General features: G+C 36.8%; 1 protein-coding gene across 2 annotated transcripts in view; it reads left to right on the forward strand.

The window, feature by feature from the left end:
- AFG1L (AFG1 like ATPase) overlaps positions 1-21170 on the forward strand; it is a 142028-nt gene that overhangs the window by 70206 nt on the left and 50652 nt on the right. The gene's annotated exons all lie outside the window — the stretch shown is intronic.

The raw sequence follows: 21170 nt of genomic DNA on the forward strand, positions 1-21170 counted from the left end.
TTTACTGTGATGTCCATGGACACCTATACAAGCAATATAAGAATTAGCACCATGTGATCATCCAGCTCTCTGGCCACCAGCAAATGTGCCGTGGAGCACAGTTTGGGAACCATTCTGCTACACCACCACTTTAATTGCTGGGTCTCATTGTTTCTCACTCAGAAAAAGAATTGTTTCTCTGGAGTTTCTCTGGAATTCGACTGTCCCTCACTTTTTCAACATTCAAGTCCATCTTACGTTTAAATACATTTTCTCCTATGTAAGTGGCTTTCTAAGTGGGGATGGTCAAGACTCCAGTACTACATGGCAAGGGGAACTTAAATTCTGTAGGAAGCTCCTTGACATCTGCATACTCTGGTGTGACAAACTGGAAATTCTGCAACAGCTTCATTTAAATTCAAAATGGAGGTTTTCATTGAGTTAAATATGAATAATGCAGTCAGTTGAGTAACCACTGGGGTTGGTTTGTTTTGATAATAAATAAAATGAATGTATGCAGTATCGACACTTTCAGGTTTTGGTATGGCACAGATTTTTTTAATTCACAAAAGGTAACTGTATTGTAGAAATTGAGGGAAGGGAAGCTGGAGGTTTTGATATCTACGGATCAGTGGGAAGCAGTTTGGGATTGTGGGATAAATATATTAATTGAATATTTCTGCTAAAGTAATCAGCAGTGAAATAGTTAATAGTGGCTAGGATTTTTCAATGAGGCTTAAGGGAGTTAGACACTCAATTCCCGTTAAAGCTTAATGGTAATAGGACCCATAATTGTGTTAGGCCCCTTTGAAAATCCCATTCAGTGTTGACATTTAAACTTATCAGGCTTCAAAATTAACATCTCATTGAGATGAATGTGGCAGTTCACATGTCTCAGAATTACTGTTTCATGCTGTCAAGAAGGCAATGTTGAAAGGTTTTCTTCATAACCATAAAAGTTATAAACTCAATTAAAAATTAAAGCCTGGGCCACGTCTACACTACAGCTGCTGCAGCAGCATAGCTACAGCACTGCAACTTATGCCGCTATAGCACCATAGTGTAGAGGCTTCCTACATCTACAGAAGGGGTTTTTCCATCAGTGTAGGTAATCCACCTCTCTGAGAGGCGGTAGCTAGGTCGATGGAAGAATTCTTCTTCTGTCGACCTAGCCACACCTACACTGGGGGTTAGGTTGACCTAACTACAGTGCTCAGAGTGTGAAATTTTTTACAGCCCTGAGCGATATATCTAGGTCAATCTAATTTTTATGTGTGGACCAGGCCTGAGATTCTCCAACACAATTCTGCAGCCAGAGGTATATTCTGCAGCAAATTCTGTGCTCCTAGAACATGCAGGGCCCTAATTCTTAGGAGTAATTGTAACTATATTAATTTCCTGAGCGGCAACACTGTGTTCAGCCTGCATCACTGGAACCTTTCCTTCATCTTGCCATTAATCAGTCTTTTCTCCTTGGCCGCCTTCATTCCTTACTGGGAGAGTGTGTGTGAGTGTGTGTGTGTGTGTACACACACACACGCACATATATTGCTGTAATTGCTGGGTTTATGGAATCTTTATCTTGCCAAACCCTTTGTCGTTTATCCTCATTTTTTTTGCTATCAAAAAAATGAATGACTACATGCCTTTAAACCAGATCACTATCCTGACTGTTAAAGTTATCTCAAGATTTTAGGCAGGATCTTACATATGGAATATTAAGAGATACCTTCTCGCTCCTGAGATTAGTTAATAGGGTAATCTTTGTAGTTTCGCTATTCTGTGTTCTTTGTATGTTTCATGTTACTTTGTTTTTAAATACTTCTGTAATTAAATCCATCTTTAATATTAGTTTAGTATATGTTACAGTACTTGTAAATAATTTGGATCCCCCTTAAAATTTTAAAAGCAAATCATAGGAGGCTTATCAGGCAACGGGATTCTGTCCTCAATAACAAACACTGAACAACGGTGGCAATGTATATAAAGTAAAGAACGACCTTCAAAACTCATATTTTTAATACGGCACTTGTGGGAGCAGGACAGTCATTTTTTAAAATTGAATAAATTTAAAAATAAGACATAAAAATTGTCTTAAGTGGTGGAATGCAGTTCAGAAGGTGTGGACATAAACTAATTTTTTGTCTGCCATAGGCTTTTACCATGACAATTTATTCCTCCCAAAAGCTTGATGCTTGTATGTGAACTATATCATTGTATTCATCTACATTGTCTCATTATAACCACCATTTCCTGTTCATGTTCACAATTATGCTATTTAAGCTTTTAAAAAACACACACACAAATTAAACTGAAGGTGTTCCTTGAAATTTTCCATGACAATCTAACTTCAGGAGGAAAATATTAAATTGGTTGCTTATGAATGGTCTTCATCCTGACCCTATCCTCAACAGAGTCCACAGACCATGAGTTAGTTCATCCTCAGCCCCTCCCTAGGGTTTGGCTTTATGGATAATTAAAAAATAATAAAACATAAATTATCAGTCCTAACTGCATCTAGGAGTTCTCTCTGAAGTCTCTTCTGTTCTCAATTCCCTTTACACACACAGAGCGTCTCCCAGTCTCACATATCCTGCTTGGAGCTAATTGGACTCACCTGCCACCATAACTCAGTAGTAATTAGCCTGAATCATAATGTAGGTTTTAGCACCTGAATCCAGAATGACTCAGCAGAAGAGGCTTTAATTTCCTATACCAGGTTTTAGGGAGTGCTCTTTAGTGGGAGGAAAATGGTATATTTCTAAAAAGAGCTGCTTCTCTCGAAACAGTGTCAATGTCAAACTGCCTGCTTTAAACCTCAATATGCTCAAGATGGACCTGAGATTGGTGGGACGGAGAAACCACTTTGACTAATTGGAAGAAACTAGCTTCTCACCCTTTGAGAGTATCTGCCTCCGAGTTGTCAATGTGGTGTACAATTTAGGAGTTGCAATGCATTAGACACTGCTGCTCCTAGACACACTGATAGTAGTAGTGGCCAGAAATATCTTTTCCCATCTTTGGCTCATCAGCAAATTACCCTTTATTTTCAGATACAGACTTAACCCACATTCATCCTTTCTTTCATTGTCTCCAAGTTGTATAATTGCAATGCCTATGTTTTTTCATTCCTGAATCAGTTTTTGTGGGGTGAGCAAGAAGGCATATCAATTCAACACTAGTGATGCAGATTGGCTGGGCCCCAAGCTCAGGGAACAAGGGAGGCAGAGGTGGGTCGGGGAAAGATTTTTTTTTTTTTAAGTAATTCACAAGATTTATACCTTTGGTATTTTATTTATATGCTTGTCTATCTTGCCTTTTTATATTGTAAATTCATCAGTGCTTGTATTTTCCATTGTGTTCGTACAGCACCTAGCACAATAGGGCCCTAATCCTGATTTGGGTCTTTGGGAGCTACTGCAATAAAAATAATAAATAATATCTGGGCTTGATTACAAAGACCATATACAAGCTCCAGTTAGTTCAATTTACGGGAGCCTGCTTCCCAAGTGGGATTGACCAATGAGATCACACTGTGGCAGTTCTTCATGGAGTGCACTTGGCTCCCTGTCCAATTCTGGATCTATTCTGAAATCCAGGTTCAATTTTCTAAAGCTGTCAGTAGGTTAAGACTTAGCTATTTCAGAGAATACAGAGTGAATGGCAACTCTCAGCTGTAGCTGCGTTGTACAAGGATGCCATGGCTGAAACTCTGCAAGGTAGAGTATTCATTATAAAAGGGCTTGGTTTTCTACCACTGGAGATCAAGATTTGGTTTGAACCTGATGCTTTTAGAGTTTAATGTAAAACCAGATTCTCTGAGCAAACCGAAAGGTGGCTTCAGAAAAGCTCAACAACAAGAAACGACAGTCTTACTTTAAAATGTGATGTAAACAAGGAAGGAGTGGGGAGTATCATCTGTTGGGGCAGAATTCCTTGTCTGAATTATGTGTCTGGCCTGTGGTGGTTAGAAATAAAAGCATTAGAAATAGAAGTCAGCGTTGCTTAAATTTAAGTATCTATTTTCAAAAATCTATTGGCTGATTTTACACAGTCCTAAAATGAAACAAATATAAGGTGGGGGAGGGGACATTTTTGTTCAGTGTTACCTCCTCCATGATCCTGCCCCTCTTGTAGGCGTATGGATTGCAGAGAAAAAAATTGTTGCTAAATATTCATATAGATTTGTAATCTTCCACCAATCAGATTGCTTCTTCAGTCCATACCATTTTTTAAATATAATATACCACAGATATGAAATATTTTGGTGAAAATCCCTTAATTCCATAGTTGCATACATACTTTTCTAAGGTGCTGTTAGTTTTGGGGCCTTCTAAAGTAGGCAGGTATGGGACAAAGTTTCTTCACATTCACAAAAATTTCTTAACAGGCACGGCTTACTTGATTCTCACAAACAAGTGCTCAGCTTCAGTTTCCAAATGCTTTGAGAATGCAAGTACTCCACAAATTGTTAAGGAGCCTAAGTACCCAGTGATTTAGTCTGAAAAATTTCCAGACATTTTTACAGAGATAATTACATGTAGAGTTGTAACCAATACTTTAAAAACTTGATGACATAAGATCTAAAGTGAGTTCTTGTTTTATTAGCAGGAGAGGTGAAGGGATTCTTTAATACATGGTTTGGCAGTAGTTCACCAATTTTTTTCATTCTGCAGGCCACTTAGTAAAAGAGAGATCCTCTCATGGACTATTGCCCTTTCCAACAACCTAATCCCCCTCTGTTTGGTTCAACATTGAATTCTTTGGACCAGCAGGAGGGGCTCCTCGGACCATTGGTGTTCTACGAACCGTACTTTGATGTGCAAAAATACTATCAATAAATAGTGATTCTCAAACATCCAAAGATTTCTTGTAAAATGCTATGTAAATTACAATCACACAGTGCAATTTCATCATATAGCTAAAATATTTTCTCTGTCAAGTTTATTATTACATACAATAAAGCTACTATTAATACTAAAAATAAGCAAGTCTGAAGCATTGGTATATCATTGACAGGTACAGTTTTAAAGTAATATCTTGAACTTTGACTGAGCATATCTTTTAAACTGAAATAAAACAAAATATAAACCAGATATCCATAATTGGTGGTATTTATAAGAGATTAAACCACTATAAGATTTCTTTCAGTTGAATCATTTTTTTATTTCCTTGTTCAGGGTCAAAATAAATCAATATTTCATTTTTTTAAAAATTATTTTTGTTTAAATAATTCGATGCTAACCACAATAACCTGCTTTCACAATGACAGGAGTGGTACTGTTCAATATCACTTTTTGCAGCATTGGTTAGTGGTGATATAGTGATACTTAGGTTGCTTCAGTTATTCTATAGGGTTTTCATATTAAAATGTACATCTGTTCTTACAAAACCATCTTCAGAGCAATTTAAAAATATTTATCAGCTGACTGTATTTTTTTGGTTTTGGTTCAGAGAAATGAAGGTGTTTAAAACTTAACCAATTTAGAACTCTTAGAGAGATCTGTAGGTTTTAAATTTCATATAAAGGAATTGGTAGATATAACTTTTTTTTTGTAATTGTGTGCTGTGCTTTGTCCATCCATCTGTGATAGGAACACACACATTTGTTGATTGGCTGATCTGCCAATTTGTTTTTAAAAAAAGTCATTTTGCTGATTAAATTGATTTGTCAGCTTGTTCCATTCTAATGCTGTGATAGCTCAGGAGCTTTCAGTACATTGAATAGTTAAAACCTGCTTTTGAGGTCAGTGTCAGCCACTCTGACCTCTGCTGAACTGTCACCTGAGTCAGAACTGGGGGGATTAATTCTTTGATATTGTGATGGCTTTGCTTATCAATTGACTTCTTCATTACTGAAGATGTTAGGCCTTTTGTTTCCCTTCTTATTATGTAACCAAGCAAGCTCTTAAGTAGAAGGCACTTTTTTTGCGAGCTTTGGTGGAGGTGCTTATTTTATTTTTGTGAAGTATATCTAGTAATCAAATGGATAAAAATAACTTCTTCATCTACAATGTAGTCATGAATTACTGTGCTTAATATCAGAATTGTTTGAGGACAGTTTTTGTTTGACACAGATTAGTTTTCAAAGAACATTTTAACAAGTAAAACACATTGCATCCAGATTACTGTGTGCCTGATTAGAGGTTTACAGTTTTGTTCTAAATACTTTCAATAAGTGTATGTGTGCATGTGAGAGAATGTAATATATAAAATATTTACAGGCAAGGATTGTTTAATTGTATTTGTGTACTTCAAAGACTTTTTAGGGATTATAATATTCTTGTGATCTATTCATTCCATTGTAGATACTATGAACTATATAATATTACAAGCCTTTTTTCAAGTCATATCTGACATTCCACCCCTCCCCCGGCAGTTTGTTCAAATACAGACTCCTAGGTTTTATCACCCAAGGGTAAATATAATTGCTACTGTAGCTGAGTCTTGTGTTCTTTTTCTTTTTTCCCCTTAAATCATAATGGTTTTCCTCAGTTCTGTTTCAGCGAATGAATTCTTTGATTAAAATGGGCAAATCAAAGTATATTACAGATATGTTATCGTTAGTTCTTGATGTAACAGGATAAATTAGTTTAATTACACGTGGCAGTTTTCTTTGCTTGTGATGTAATGTGAAATAAGGTCCTCCCTCTCCCCAAAAAAGCCCGAGCCAATTAATAAAGCTTTTAAGCTCTTTGTCATAGGCCACCGTGGAGGTCTGCAGAGAAGAACTTTAATCCAATAAACATTTCATTTAGATCATGAAAAGAAAGCTTGAGGAGAAGCTCCTACAAGAGAGGGTGTTACCAGTGATTCTAACCATGAAGAGATGTGAGGAATTTGCCAAATTAACCAAGAGACCTTCATATTTAACACATAAACGTGTCAAAACTAATAATAGAATAATTTAATTTGAGTTGAACCTTATATTGTGAAAATTGTAAAAAGCCACAACTGTTTTCTTCAAAGACTTCACTGTTGAGCTGGATGGACAGGGCAAGGGGAGGTTGTGAGAAACCCAGATAGCAAATAACACTGGCCGAAGTTGGTGGGGGAAAAAAGGAATAGATAATTAGGTGTAATTAGTGTGTATGAATTGTTGTCTCCCTGCCCTTGGCTTGAATAAATTTAGAAGAAAAAACCCTACTGGTGAAAATGCTTTGATGTGAGAAGAGTCATTGTGGTTTGGCAGCATAAAGGCAGTGTTTTATACTTCTTACATAATGGTTGTGATACAGAAAGAGTGAATGGACTCTGCACCCCCCAGTCTGCTTTACAGCAAGGACTTTTGGATTCTCTTGAAACAAAATGCATCAGAAGTTTTCAGCTGTGGGTAATGAGGTAGTGGACCTCATCAGAGCTAAGCGTAAGCCATCTTTAGCCTTTGTTTAGATCTTAATCGCATTTTTTTTAATTCTGGGAAATCTAGTTTCTTAAATCAACACTCCTTTTCCCCCCTCCGTGCCAGCAGCTCTTGCAAGAGCAAAGGCTAATACTAGGGAAAGAAATAAAATGAGAATTTAAAAAAGAAAAAAAATCATAACATGGTGAGCCAACTTTATCTTTGGTGCAACTCCATTAAAGTATACAGAATTATACCAGGGATTAATTTGTAAATTATTACACTTCTAATCCAGTATGAGATATTGCTAGGGTTCTGTCTTTCAGCAAACCACTGCTTATTATTTAAAGACTGTTAAGAACCATTAGTAATAACAATAGTTGGGGTGGTATATGTATGCACATACACAAAATATATGTAGGTTTAAAGCAACATGTAAGATTTATGATGTATACTCGGAGACAAGGTGACCTTCAAAAGAGTGAGGTGAAATAGAGCTGTTTAATTTAGTGTTGTTTCTGTTGCACACAGCTTATTCTTTATCCTTCTTCTCCCTCTTTCAAAAGGCTGGAAAAAGTAAGACATTTTGTGCCCAGCCACATGCCCCATTTCCCCCCCCGCCCCCCATATAAAAAACATTTTGTTTAGTTTCAGGATCTGAAATATTATACATCATAGTGACTTCAGAATCGTTTATGTTACACCCATTGCCCATTGTTTGAAATGTAGTTATTTACTGGATACTGTATTTATAGACATTTATAGACAGGGTTTAAAATAATTTGTAGCAAGATTCTAAAATGAATTGTGTGTTCTCCTGCAGTAGCTAGAAGTGTTTATTTTTAATCACTAAAATTATAGGGCCACACGCTAAACTGATGTAAATCTGTGTAATTCCATAGATTTAATCTCAATGATTTTCCTGTTAAACCACTCAGATTAAAGAGAAAATGTTTCTATCACAAGTGTAAGAAGACCCATATTACAAATTCTGTTTGTCAACACGTAACTGCCTAGATTTTTGTTGTCTGTTTAAAATAACAATTTTAAAATATCATAAATAAGAATTGCATTTGTCATACATGATCAGTCTTAACTACAACAACTCAGTCCAATTGTTTTTGTATTATTTAAAATGCAAAATCTGACCAAGATAACATTTTGAAAATTGTCGACAAAGTTTATTTTTTCTAGTGTTTTTAAAGTTGTATTAGGAATGATGCTTCTAGCACCACTGTAGTAACCTGCAATGTTGTATCATTCCACAGTTATTGAAAAATAATAGGAAAAAACCTGTGAAGAAAGTAGCATTTCATTTAACCCTTTTGAAGCATTGTGCCATTATGCATTACAAGTAGTCTTTTGTACTTGAAGTTGATTTGAGCTGTGAAAGGCAACACCTGAATATCTCACAAGACTAAATAATTATGGCTGATTGTGTTTTTCAGGTATAGGTCACAGGAAATTCACTTAGGGTAGAATATGTACAAAGCTAAGAAATATGCAGATTTTCTGTTGTAGGATTGTGTAAAAATTATTTACAGTTAATACTTGCATAAAGGTTAGAAAGGTTGATGAAGTGATATTTAGTTTTGCTTTACTATTCACTGCATGTCAGAATGTAATTATGACTGATTCATGAAACTGTCTTAGAAACGAACCATCTTTATTAAAATGCTGATCAAGATAAGAGCTGACAGTAATAAAGAATAGAACATTTTAGTCTTGTTGCTTTTGAATGATTGCTAATTACCCCAGAGGTCATGTATAGTGCTTGGGAGGATTCATTGACATTATTTCTTTTAAGTCTACTGTTTCAATAGCATCTGAACATGAAGACGAAAACTGAGTGCATATCGAACAAGACTTTGATCAAATTTTTTATGCCATGAAATACCTGACGATTCCTCTTTCCTGCTTTTGTTGTTGTAAATTTAAATTCTTAGGATTCTAGACAGCAGAGTATTAGGAGTGCTGAAAATGCGGTACATTCATTTAACAGGGCTAACCTTAAGCATAAGCAAAGCAAGCAACCATTGCTTCTCAGGGTCCTGCATCCCATACATGTTGTGTAACTCATGGCCTAGTTCTATCTCCTTCAGAAGCTGGCCCAGAGAGAAACCAATATACTGCCAGCATACCTTTTCTCTCTCTCTTTCTCTTAACAGGACAAGGGATGGAGTTAACTTGTGGTCCAATTTGCCCCACCTAACTTCAAACAGCTGGAGGAGCAGGTCTTATAAATCATAAGGCCTGCTTGACTAACTCTAAATCCTGAAATAAGATGGTGATTGGCATTAGCTGAAAATTTCAAGACCATCCATTGTAACTAGTCTAATGTTAATCATATATGGTGGCTCAGAAAACAAATGTGTTCGTTAAACATACTATGTGCCTACTTAAGAAAGTATTATTGTTTTACTATAGTTATGAATTATTTGGAATGATTTCCATTCCAGTGGTGTTCTTCAGAAGGAGAAGTGTCTGTTAGCCTTCTCCTGGTATCCCTCAGTTAAGAATTTTAAAACCCTCAGATAAAACTCTTGCTTTTAATTAGACACTTGATATGAGTCAATTAATGAAAATACCAAGGAAACCAGAAAAGATAAGACTTTGGCCAAGAAAAGTAAAACTACTGTTTTTTGTAATAGTGATGGAAGACACCCACAATACGTTTATGCATTCCATCATAAGGGAGAGTGTTTTTTATCCCTGGGTGGGGAGGAGAATGATTAATGAAAATTCTTGTTGTTGGATAATTTGACGGAAGGAGGGATTTTCAGTCGTCATGTATAGCCAGGGAAGTCTAAATCAGTTGTGCAGTCTTGTTATTGTTGGATACTTGTTTGGACGTCATGTAACGTGAAGGAGTTAGCTAGAGAGGATGTACTTGAAAAGGGAAGATTGAAGTCTAAAACAGTAGTTGTTGATCTTTCATTGAGAAAACTCTGTTGGAGTTGCACTTCTCTGGCTCAGCTTGCCCTTGGTTATAAACAGTTGGTGTTCATATATATTTCTTTTTAAAATTCATTATGGTGTATGTATGTGTAAGCGTAATAGCTGATTATATAGCATTGTGAATCTGAGAACAGGAGAAAAGTTCTTAATCTTAGCTCACTTCAGTAGTATGAAGCAGTCCTTGCCATCAGATGTATTTGTGAAAGCAGGTTTCTGCCAAGTTAGTTGGCAGAAGCAACTGATTGTATGGAATTTTGTTCTCTAATGGTGCTGTAAAAGAGAGTGCACTCCATCCATATAACTGCATCCTAGTGGAATAGTAGCAGAAAAAGTGATGGCCATGAAACAAAATACCAGGACTTCATATTAGTTAACTTGAAATTTAGAGTGTAACTCTGGTTATTTTACACAATAGTAGGAACAGTACCAGGTTCTTTAAAACATTTCTTTTTTTTTATTTCCCATTTCTTATGATTCCCCATCCCTAAGATACTCACAATTTAGGTCATATTGGAGTAGTTCAGAACAGTGATGGTAACTTATACTCTTTAGCCCTGGTGCTGCAAACACATATACATGTGCTTAACTTTATACATGTAAATAGTCCAGTTGAAGCTTAAAGTTAAGCATGTGCATAAATTTTGCAGGATTGGGACCTTAGCATATGTACTTTGCCATCCTTGCTGGTTAATAATAATAATAATAATAAATATCTATCTCCTATATAGGGGTTTTCATCAGTAGATCTCAAAACACTTTACAAAGGTGGTGTCATTATCCCTGTAATCTCTTGTTTAAAACCACACTTACCATTTTATTTTTTTGCACAGGTTCATCAAAGTGTGTTTTTCTATAAAGCTAATAGTTATGTGCGTGTATGCATATGTATATATCTTCTCAATATTTAAAAATCACTTTATCTTTCATGTATTGCACTACATGTAGGTAAAAATAAAAACTAAAAAGCATCTTCAACTCTGGCAATCTCATATTGCCATACACACGCATTATTTAATAAAATATTAAATCACAGATTACAGTTCACTAAATATTCTATACAAAATATTTCATAGCACACATCTACACAATTAATTCTCCACAATTTATACAAGATAGCAATGTAATCTCTTCTCTATCTATACTTCACAGGTGCTTTTATTTGAGTTTTTAAAAAATAATATAGCCACCTGTCTTGGATGGTTTAGACACAACAAATCCTGCATCTTGGCAGGGGGTTAGACTAGATGACCTTTGGGGTCCCTTCTAACCCGCTGATTCTATGATTCTAACAAGAATTATGTAGAACAGATTGTGTACCACAAGACCCTGAATACACTGTCAATTTATATATGTACACATTTTTGCTCTTAAAAAGTGTTATCAAATGGCTTTGAGAGAGAATGTTGATTGGATTACTGTAGTAATTGGAGATAGGACAAGATATTAATAGCTGATGCATTTCAATATTTAAACACCCTGATGCTATGTAATTCAAGAAACACTGTATCATTCACAAATTTTCATAGAGAACATATAATGCAGCATATCCATTCATGTTGGGTTGGGGGTTTTTGTGCTTAAGTTTGTAGTTGAGGTTTTCATAAATCATTCTTTAGTTCTTTTAAAATGTCACAGTGACTAGATGTCTGAAATCTGTAGCTGGAAACATATTCTAATGTTGATGTTTTAACACGTAACCGCATGTCTGCCAAACAATAGATTATCTTACTCATAAACAATTTACTAATGTAATAATTTCTGTCTTGCATTGTTATAAAAGTTACATTTTAAAACTCATTTTCTACCCTAAAGGCATATGTGTGCTATACAATAACTTGCCCATATGAATCTGTTTTGATAATAAGTGCAACATACAAAATTTTTGTGAACATGGTCAGAGTTAAAAGTTGCTATGCTTTGTTTTTGAAATGTTGAGTATTTATGGAAGTTTCTCTTAAATTTTGAAAGAGAACCTAAACTCAGGAGTTCCTTATTTTTAATTATTGTGTTTTTATGAATGGAGTCCAGGAACCTTAATGTGTTAGTGCTGTTGTTTGTTTGGCTTTCCCTCTGTTTTTGGGGAGGGGGGGAAATGATTTTGTTAATTTTGCTTGAAATGTGCATAATATTTTTTAAAAGTTTTAACACTTTATTGTGAGGTGTTTTAGTGTGAGTGGCTGATGTAAAATTGTCAGTATGTGTATGGTGCTGCTATACTGGTAAAAGAGACGAGATCTGAAACCAGCTGTGTGTAGATCAGTAATGGGAGAGTTGTGTGTATGTATAGTCCATGCATTCCGGAGAATGCTGATGTGCAGCCAGCTACAATTGTATAGTCTTGGCATTATGATAGAGAGAGTTGATGTAAAACCAGTTCTGTGGACATAGCCCAGATGTTACGGTAAAAGGAGAGTGAACCTGAAACCTGCTGCACATGTGTAGAGTAGATATTACAGTAAGGGGAAAGTTGACCTGAAACCAGGTGCACATGTGTATATATTTTATATATGTGCACTGGGCACTGTGGCAATATAGGATAGCTGATATAAAACCTGCATTTAAATAATTCCTTTATTATGTATGAAGTCTCTTTCAGTTCATCCTACTTGATATTGTAGACATTAAGACAGGGGTCAGCAACCTTTCAGAAGTGGTGTGCCATGTCTTCATTTATTCACTCTAATTTAAGGTTTTGCGTGCCAGTAATACATTTTAACATTTTTAGAAGGTCTCTTTCTATAAGTCTTTAATATATAACTAAACTATTGTTGTATGTAAAGTAAATAAGGTTTTTAAAATGTTTAAGAAGCTTCATTTAAAATTAAATTAAAACGCAGAGCCCCCCAAACCAGTGCCCAGAACCCGGACAATGTGAGTGCCACTGAAAATTAGCTCGCATGCCGCCTTTGGCACACATGCCGCAGGTTGCCTACCCCTGCATTAAGATGTATAGGTATGGATAGTTGAGTGGTTTAAGTTTGAACAATTCTAAAGTAGAAAAAATGTTAAAATCTAGAGAAAATTTTCAAAAAAGTAACTTTTAAATGCTTCGAGATTTTGGCTTGTTCAATGGAATGTACTTAATAATAAGAATATAGCAGTAGGGCTAGAATACCGCCCACCTGACCAGGATGGTGATAGTGACTGTGAAATGCTCAGGGAGATTAGAGAGGCTATAAAAATAAAAAACTCAATAATAAGGGGGCATTTCAACTATCCCCATATTGACTGTGTACATGCGACCTTAGGATGGGATTCAGAGATAAAGTTTCTTGACACCTTAAATAACTGCTTCTTGGAGCAGCTAGTCCTGGAACCCACAAGAGGAGAGGAAATTCTTGATTTAGTCCTAAGTGGAGCACAGAATCTTGTTCAAGAAGTGAATATAGCTGGACCGCTTGGTAATAGTGACCATAATATAATTAATTTTAACATTCCTGTGGCGGGGAAAACGCCACAGCAGCCCAACATGGTAGCATTTAATTTCAGAAAGGGGAACTACACAAAAATGAGGAAGTTAGTTGAACAGAAATTAAAAGGTACAGTGCCAAAAGTAAAATTCCTGCAAGCTACATGAAAACTTTTTAAAGGCACCATAATAGAGGCTCAACTTAAATGTATACCCCAAATTAAAAAACATGGTAAGAGAACCAAAGAAGTGCCATCGTGGCTAAACAGCAAAGTAAAAGAAGCAGTGAGAGACAAAAAGGCATCCTTTAAAAAGTGGAAGTTATATCCTAGTGAGGAAAATAGAAAGGAGCATAAACCCTGGCGAATTAAGTGTAAAAATATAATTAGGAAGGCCAAAAAAAGAATTTGAAGAACAGCTAGCCAAAGACTCAAAAAGTAATAGCAATTTTTTTTTTTAAAGTACATCAGAAGCAGGAAGCCTGCTAAACAACCAGAGGGGCCACTGAACGATCGAGATGCTAAAGGAACACTCAAGGACGATAAGGCCATTGCGGAGATACTAAATGAATTCTTTGCATCAGTCTTCACAGCTGAGAATGTGAGGGAGATTCCCAAACCTGAGCCATTCTTTTTAAGTGACAAATCTGAGGAACTGTCCCAGATGGAGATGTCATTAGAGGAGTTTTTGGAACAAATTGATAAACTAAATAGTAATAAGTCACCAGGACTAGATGATATTCACCCAAGAGTTCTGAAGGAACTCAAATGTGAAATTGCAGAACTACTAACTAGTTTGTAACCTATCATTTAAATCAGCTTCTGTACCAAATGACTGGAGCATAGCTAATGTCACGCCAATTTTTAAAAAGGGTTCCAGAGGTGATCCCGGCAATTTCAGGCCGGTAAGCCTGACTTCAGTACCAGGGAAACTGGTTGAAACTATAGTGAAAAACAAAATTGTTAGACACATAGATTAACATAATTTGTTGGGGAAGAGTCTACATGGTTATTGTAAAGGGAAATCTTGCCTCACCAATCTACTAGAATTCTTTGAGGGGTCAATAGGCATGTGGACAAGGGGGATCCACTGAATATAGTATACTTAGATTTTCAGAAAGCCTTTGACAAGGTCCCTCACCAAAGGCTCTTAAGAAAAGTAAGCTGTCATGGGATAAGAGGGAAGGTCCTCTCATGGATTGGTAACTGGTTAAAAGGTAGAAAACAAAGGGTAGGAATAAATGGTCAGTTTTCAGAATGAAGAGAGGTAAATAGTGGTGTCCGCCAGGGGTCTGAACTGGGACCAGTCCTATTCAACATATTCATAAATGATCTGGAAAAAGGGATAAACAGTGAGTTGGCAAAATTTGCAGATGATACAAAAATACTCAAGATAGTTAAGTCCCAGGCAGACTGCAAAGAGCTACAAACAGATCTCAGAAAACTGGATGACTGGGCAGCAAAATGGCAGATGAAATTCAGTGTTGATTAATGCAAAGTAATGCACATTGGAAAATATAATCCCAAGTATATATATAAAATGATGGGGTCTAAATTAGGTGTTATCACTCAAGAAAGTGATCTTGGAGTCATTGTGGATAGTTCTCTGAAAACATCCACTCAGTGTGCAGTGGAGGTCAAAAAACCTAACAGAATGCTGGGAATCATTAAGAAAGGGATAGAAAATAAGACATAAAATATCATATTGCCTCTGTATAAATCCGTGCTGAGTCCACATCTTGAATATTGCGTGCAGATGTGGTCACCATCTCAAAAAAGATATATTGTAATTGGAAAAGTTTCAGAAAAGGGCAACAAAAATTATTAGAAGTATGGAATGGCTTCCGTATGAGGAGAGATTAATAAGACTGGGACTTTTCATCTTGGAAAAGAGACAACTAAGGGAGGATATGATAGAGGTCTATAAAATCATGACTGGTGTGGAGAAAGTAAATAAGGAAGTGTTGTTTACTCCTTCTCATAACACAAGAACTAGGGATCACCAAATGAAATTAATAGGCAGCACGTTTAAAACGAACAAAAGGAAGTATTTTTTCACACAATGCACTGTCAACCTGTGGAACTCCTTGCCAGAGGATGTTGTGAAGGCCAAGACTATAACAGGGTTAAAAAAAGAACTAGCTAAGTTCATGGAGGATAGATCCATCAATGGCTATTAGCCAGGATGGGCAGGATGGCGTCCCTAGCCTCTGTTTGCCAGAAGCTGGGAATGGGCAACAGGGGATGGATCACTTGATGATTACCTATTCTGTTCATTCCCTCTGGGGCACCTGGCATTGGCCATTGTCAAAAGACAGGATACTGGGCTGGATGGACCTTTGATCTGACCCACTATGGCCATTCTTATGTTCTTAATACTTGTGCAAAATGTAATCTGGATCCCTTCAATAAGTAGATAAAGCAGAGATAAGTCCCCAGTTTGACTGCATGGTCTTACTATGACGAAATCTTGCCATTCCATCCCCCTTACAATGAACACAGGGTCTGTTGATCAGACCAGGAGGACTGAGGCACAGTGCCTGAAAGAGAGTGGGGAGGCAGGAGCTGGCCAGTTATTCTCGGGTCCTGCATCTCCCATTAGCCAGGCTTTGGGGACTGGGTGTGCTGATTGGCCATTATCCTCTCCTCCAACCTGCCCAGTGTATTTAAACTCTGTCTGGGCTTTTGAAGAGCCTCAAACCCCATTTAGCTGCCCCTGTTCTCCTTTTAGTTGTTGTGTAAGAGTTGTGTTTTTCAGGATTTGGCTGGCCTGTTTTAGGATCAGGAAGTAGATTTTCCCAGTGGATCAGACTGTCTGAGATCTGGTGGAGTTTTTCACCTACCTCACAGTATTGTTGAGGCATGATTGGGTTGAATGGAATAGGTCTTGAATGTTTAATATTAGGAATGGTAAGACTGTTTAGCTTGTCGCAACTTGTGTTTGGTGTCCAATGTGAATAAAAGCTAAAAAAAACTAACTCTCAGAAGCAAATGAGACCAAGGATTTCACTGGTGAACCTACAGGAGAAGGGAAGACCTGAAGTCTTTATGGACTGAGGTCCCTCCTTGGTAAACCCTCTCCCCTCCGCATGTGGATTGAGGGTGAGAGGACTGAGAAGCGATCTGAGTCCTAGGGCTAGGCCAATCAGGGGCTATCCTAAATTATTGGTTACATGATGGGAGCCCTGTAACCATGCACTGGACTAGTTAAATGTCTGATACATGAGAACAGAGGTGGACGTGTAGCACCTCTCCCCAGTGTTAATTTAATAAAGTTGCACTCTGCCGCTTAAATCCATCCCGGTGTCTGTCGTTCATTTGCCTGTGTATCCTGATCAATCTGGCCTTTCCTGTCTATTTGCTCAGCCAAAAGTCTTGTTCTCATGAATCCTCATTTCATGCTGTGATGCTACCACCTCCTTCTTTCTGACCTTGACTAAGGCAACCTCATTCTCCTCAAATATAGTAAAATAAACTTTCTGGCTTGTCACTCTGAACCCATCATCTCAGCTGCTATCTGATTTAGTAACTTCTCACGATTTTAACTCTTGGCTTTACTACCCATTAATCAGCTGCTCAAATACCTCCATGCTTTCTCTCATGGTGACCCTTACATGGGGAAAACTCCCTAATAAAATCCATACAACTACTACTACATCCTCCTCCTTCAAGTCCAAGCTTAAGACTATCCTCTGCTGTGGTGCCTGCAAAACTTTATCTGCTGGCAATGGCTAGGCAGACAATGAATTACAATTGCCCCTCTGTTCTTCTTTCTTTTCCCTGCTGCTTTACTCCCTACTGCACCCCCAAATAAATAAAAGCAGCAATACATGTAACTAACAGTGCTGGGCCAGTTCTTCAGATTCATTTGTTTGTATATTCTGTAGCCATCCTCTATTCTTTGTCTGTTTTGTCTCTAGCTCAAATAAATTGGTTAGTCTCTAAGGTGCCACAAGTCCTCCTTTTCTTTTTGCGAATACAGACTAACACGGCTGTTACTCTGAAACCTTTAGAGGATAAGTCATCCAGGACAGAATTTTCTCTTCTCTTTGTATAGTGCCCAGTACAATTGAGCCCCAATCCCAGAAAGGTCTTTGGGTACAAGCATAATATAAATATTTACTACTAATAATATACCTGTTTTGGTTTCATATATGTTACTGCGACTTAGGGGAATTGTACTTTGGGGACTGCCAGGTTAATACACTAACTTTATTTGACCTTCATTTGAGCTTCTTAAAAATCTTTGTCCCTCTATTTACCAGGCTTTTGTGCTATAGAATATCAGGGTTGGAAGGGACCTCAGGAGGTCATCTAGTCCAAGATACTATATATTAGTATCATGACAACATTTAAAAACGGTCTTGTACTGAACATGAATGCAATAGCAAATAAATAATACAAGAGTTTAAAGGAAGGAATATTTATTTTACAAGATTTATTTAACAAGAAAACATTTTACAAATGAGAAGCAAGAGGAAGACCAAGGACAGGGTAGGCCCATTACTCAATGAGGCAGGGAAAGACAATAACAGAAAATGCAGCTGTGGCCAAAATGTTAAACCTTTTTTGTTTGTTTTCACCAAAAACGTTAGCAGTGATTGGAGGATTAATATCATGAACATAAATGTAAATGGGGTAGGAACTGAAACTAAAATAAGGAAAGAACAACTTAAGAATCACTTAGACAAGTTAAATGTCTTCAAGTTGGCAGGGCCTGATGAAATACATCCTAGAATACTTAAGGAACTGGTTGAAAAGATCCTTGAGCCATTAGTGCTTATTGCTGAGAACTTGTGGAGGACAGGATTGATCCCAGAGGACTGGAAAAAGGCAACTATAGTACCTATTTATGAAAGGGAGAATAAGGATAACACAGGGAATTATAGATCAATTGGCTTAACTTTGGCACCCGGAAAGATAATGGAGCAATTAATCAGTTTGTAAGCACCTAGAAGAAAATAATGTGATAAGTAACACTCAACATAGATTTGTCAAGAACAAATCATGTCAAACCAACCTAATATCATTCTTTGACAGGATAACAAGCCTTGTGGATAGGAGAGAAGAAGTAGATGTGATATATCTCGACTTAGTAAGGTTTTTGATACTATCTGACATGACCTGCTCGGAATCAAATTGGAGAAATATAGCCTTGACAAGCCTACTATAAGGAGAGTTCACAACTGGTTGGAAAAGTGTACTCAGAGAGTAGTTATCAGTGGTTCACAGTCAAGCTTGAAGGGCATATCAAATGGGGTCCTGGAGGAATGTGTCCTCGGTCCATTTCTATTCAGTGTCTTCATAAATGATTTGGATAATGGTATCGAGAGTACATTTATAAAGTTTGCAGACAATACCAAGATGGGAGGAGTTGTCGGGGCTTTAGAGGACATGATTAGAATTCAAAATTCTGGACAAACTGGAGAAGCGATCTGAAATAAAGAGGATGAAATTCAATAAGGACAAATGCAAAGTACTCCACTTAGGAAGGAACAATCAATTGCATGAATACAAAATGGGAAATGACTGCATAGGAAGGAGTACTGCAGAAAAGGATTTGGGGGTTATAGTGGATCGCAAACTAAATATGGATCAAAAATGTATTTGCAAAAGTGTTGTAAGCAAGACATGAGAAGTAATTCTTCCATTCTACTCAGCACTTATAAGGTCTTAACTGGAGTACTGTGTTCAGTTCTAGGCACACCACTTCAGGAAAGATGTGGACAACCTGGAGAAAGTCCAGGGGAGAGCAACAACAAATATTAAAAGTCTAGAAAATATGACCTACGAGGAAAGATTGGGGGGGAAATTGGATTGTTTTGCATGGAGAAGAGCAGACTGAGGGGGACATGATGCCTTCAAGTACATAAAAGGTTGTTATAAAGAGGAGGATGACAAATTGTTCTCCTTACCACTGAGGACAGGATAAGAAGTAGTGGGCTTAAATTACAGCAAGGGAGATTGAGGTTAGACATTAGGAAAAACTTCCTAACTGTAAGGGTACTTAAGCACTGGAACAGATTACCTAGAGAGGTTGTGGAATCTCCATCATAGAACAGGTTAGATAAACACCTGTCAGACAAGCTCTAGACAATAATTAGTCCTTCCTCATTGCAGAGGACTGGACTCGATGACTTACCGAGGTCCCTTCCAGTCCTACATTTCTGTGATGATTTATACAGCCATTGTGCATTTAATAACTTTTAACAGCAGCATTAGAGCTATTCAAAGTGTAAAATCCACCCCATTGGCCGTTCTAAGTTTTATGGCCTCTTCTTTAGTGCTGTCTACCCCCACTTGAGCTTTGAGGCTTCACATTTTTTCCTTCCAGAACCAGAAGCTTTTTCTCCCACTTATATGGTAATGAGTACATGATAACTCTCTATTTTTAACTTACTAATTGCATTTTCAGACTGTAATTGTATTTGTCCTTTGTATACATAAATACATAAACCAGTTCAAAATAAATTGTAAGGCTGATTAATTTTATGCATTTGAATTGAATGGGGTAAGAAGTCACAGTCTTTAAATACCTTCATTGTACAGAGAAATTGCTGGAAACCCAAGGTAGTAGCACAAGGCCTGAGTAGGCTAACTCTAGGTTTGACCCTAAGTTTTTATTTAGGGACAAAGATAAGAGAAGTCTAGCACAAGCAGATGAAATCTGAAAGTTTAAAGCTCCATTTTAAAAATGTAAACCAATAGTTAGGATTGTGGCTTTAATAATTAAGGACTAACAATCTGAGGACTCCAGTTAAAGTTCTTTTGCTGCTGATTAGGATTTCTTGGTGGTGATTAGTGAGTATGAGAATGCAATCACATTTGTAGGGTTTAATCAGTCCGAAGATGGAGAAGTTAGTTATCCAAAGAAAGAGAAATTAAAACCTATAGTTCATATTAGTCTTTTTTTTAAATGTTAATAAAAGATTAAGTTTAAAAGGCTGGGAAGTCTGTGACAGTGCATCTAAGAACATGAAGAGTTTGTAAAATTTTACTATCATTTTTTCCAGTTCCCAAATTTATAAATAAAGCTTTACAGGCATCTATAAGGGGGAGAAAAGGACATTTTTCTAGACCTGCCACAATACATTTATATACATTCTATAATGTTCACTATTTGTACTTGTGAACAGTACACATCTTTTCATACAACCACATACTAATAGCCCTTCCATAATGTTTACCTTTTTTATGTATGTCAATCTTCGTCTTTTATAAATCTCAAATGTTGAAAGCCCTCAATTTTGAATTTATACAATATTTCTAGTGCATATTTTCATTCTTTTTACAATACATACCAGTTACATTTCCTAATACTTAACACTTACAGCATTTCACCCTTACATAGCTCTTTGCAAACATTAGCTGTAACCTCACAACACTCCTGTGAGGTAGGTAAATTAAAGTTATTCCTAATTTACAAATATGGAAACAAAACTTGGGATTTGTTAAACTTCTCCAACAGTGGCCGTGCCTATAT

This window comes from Chelonia mydas, chromosome 3 (assembly GCF_015237465.2).
Source record: "Chelonia mydas isolate rCheMyd1 chromosome 3, rCheMyd1.pri.v2, whole genome shotgun sequence".
Lineage (NCBI taxonomy): Eukaryota > Metazoa > Chordata > Testudines > Cheloniidae > Chelonia > Chelonia mydas.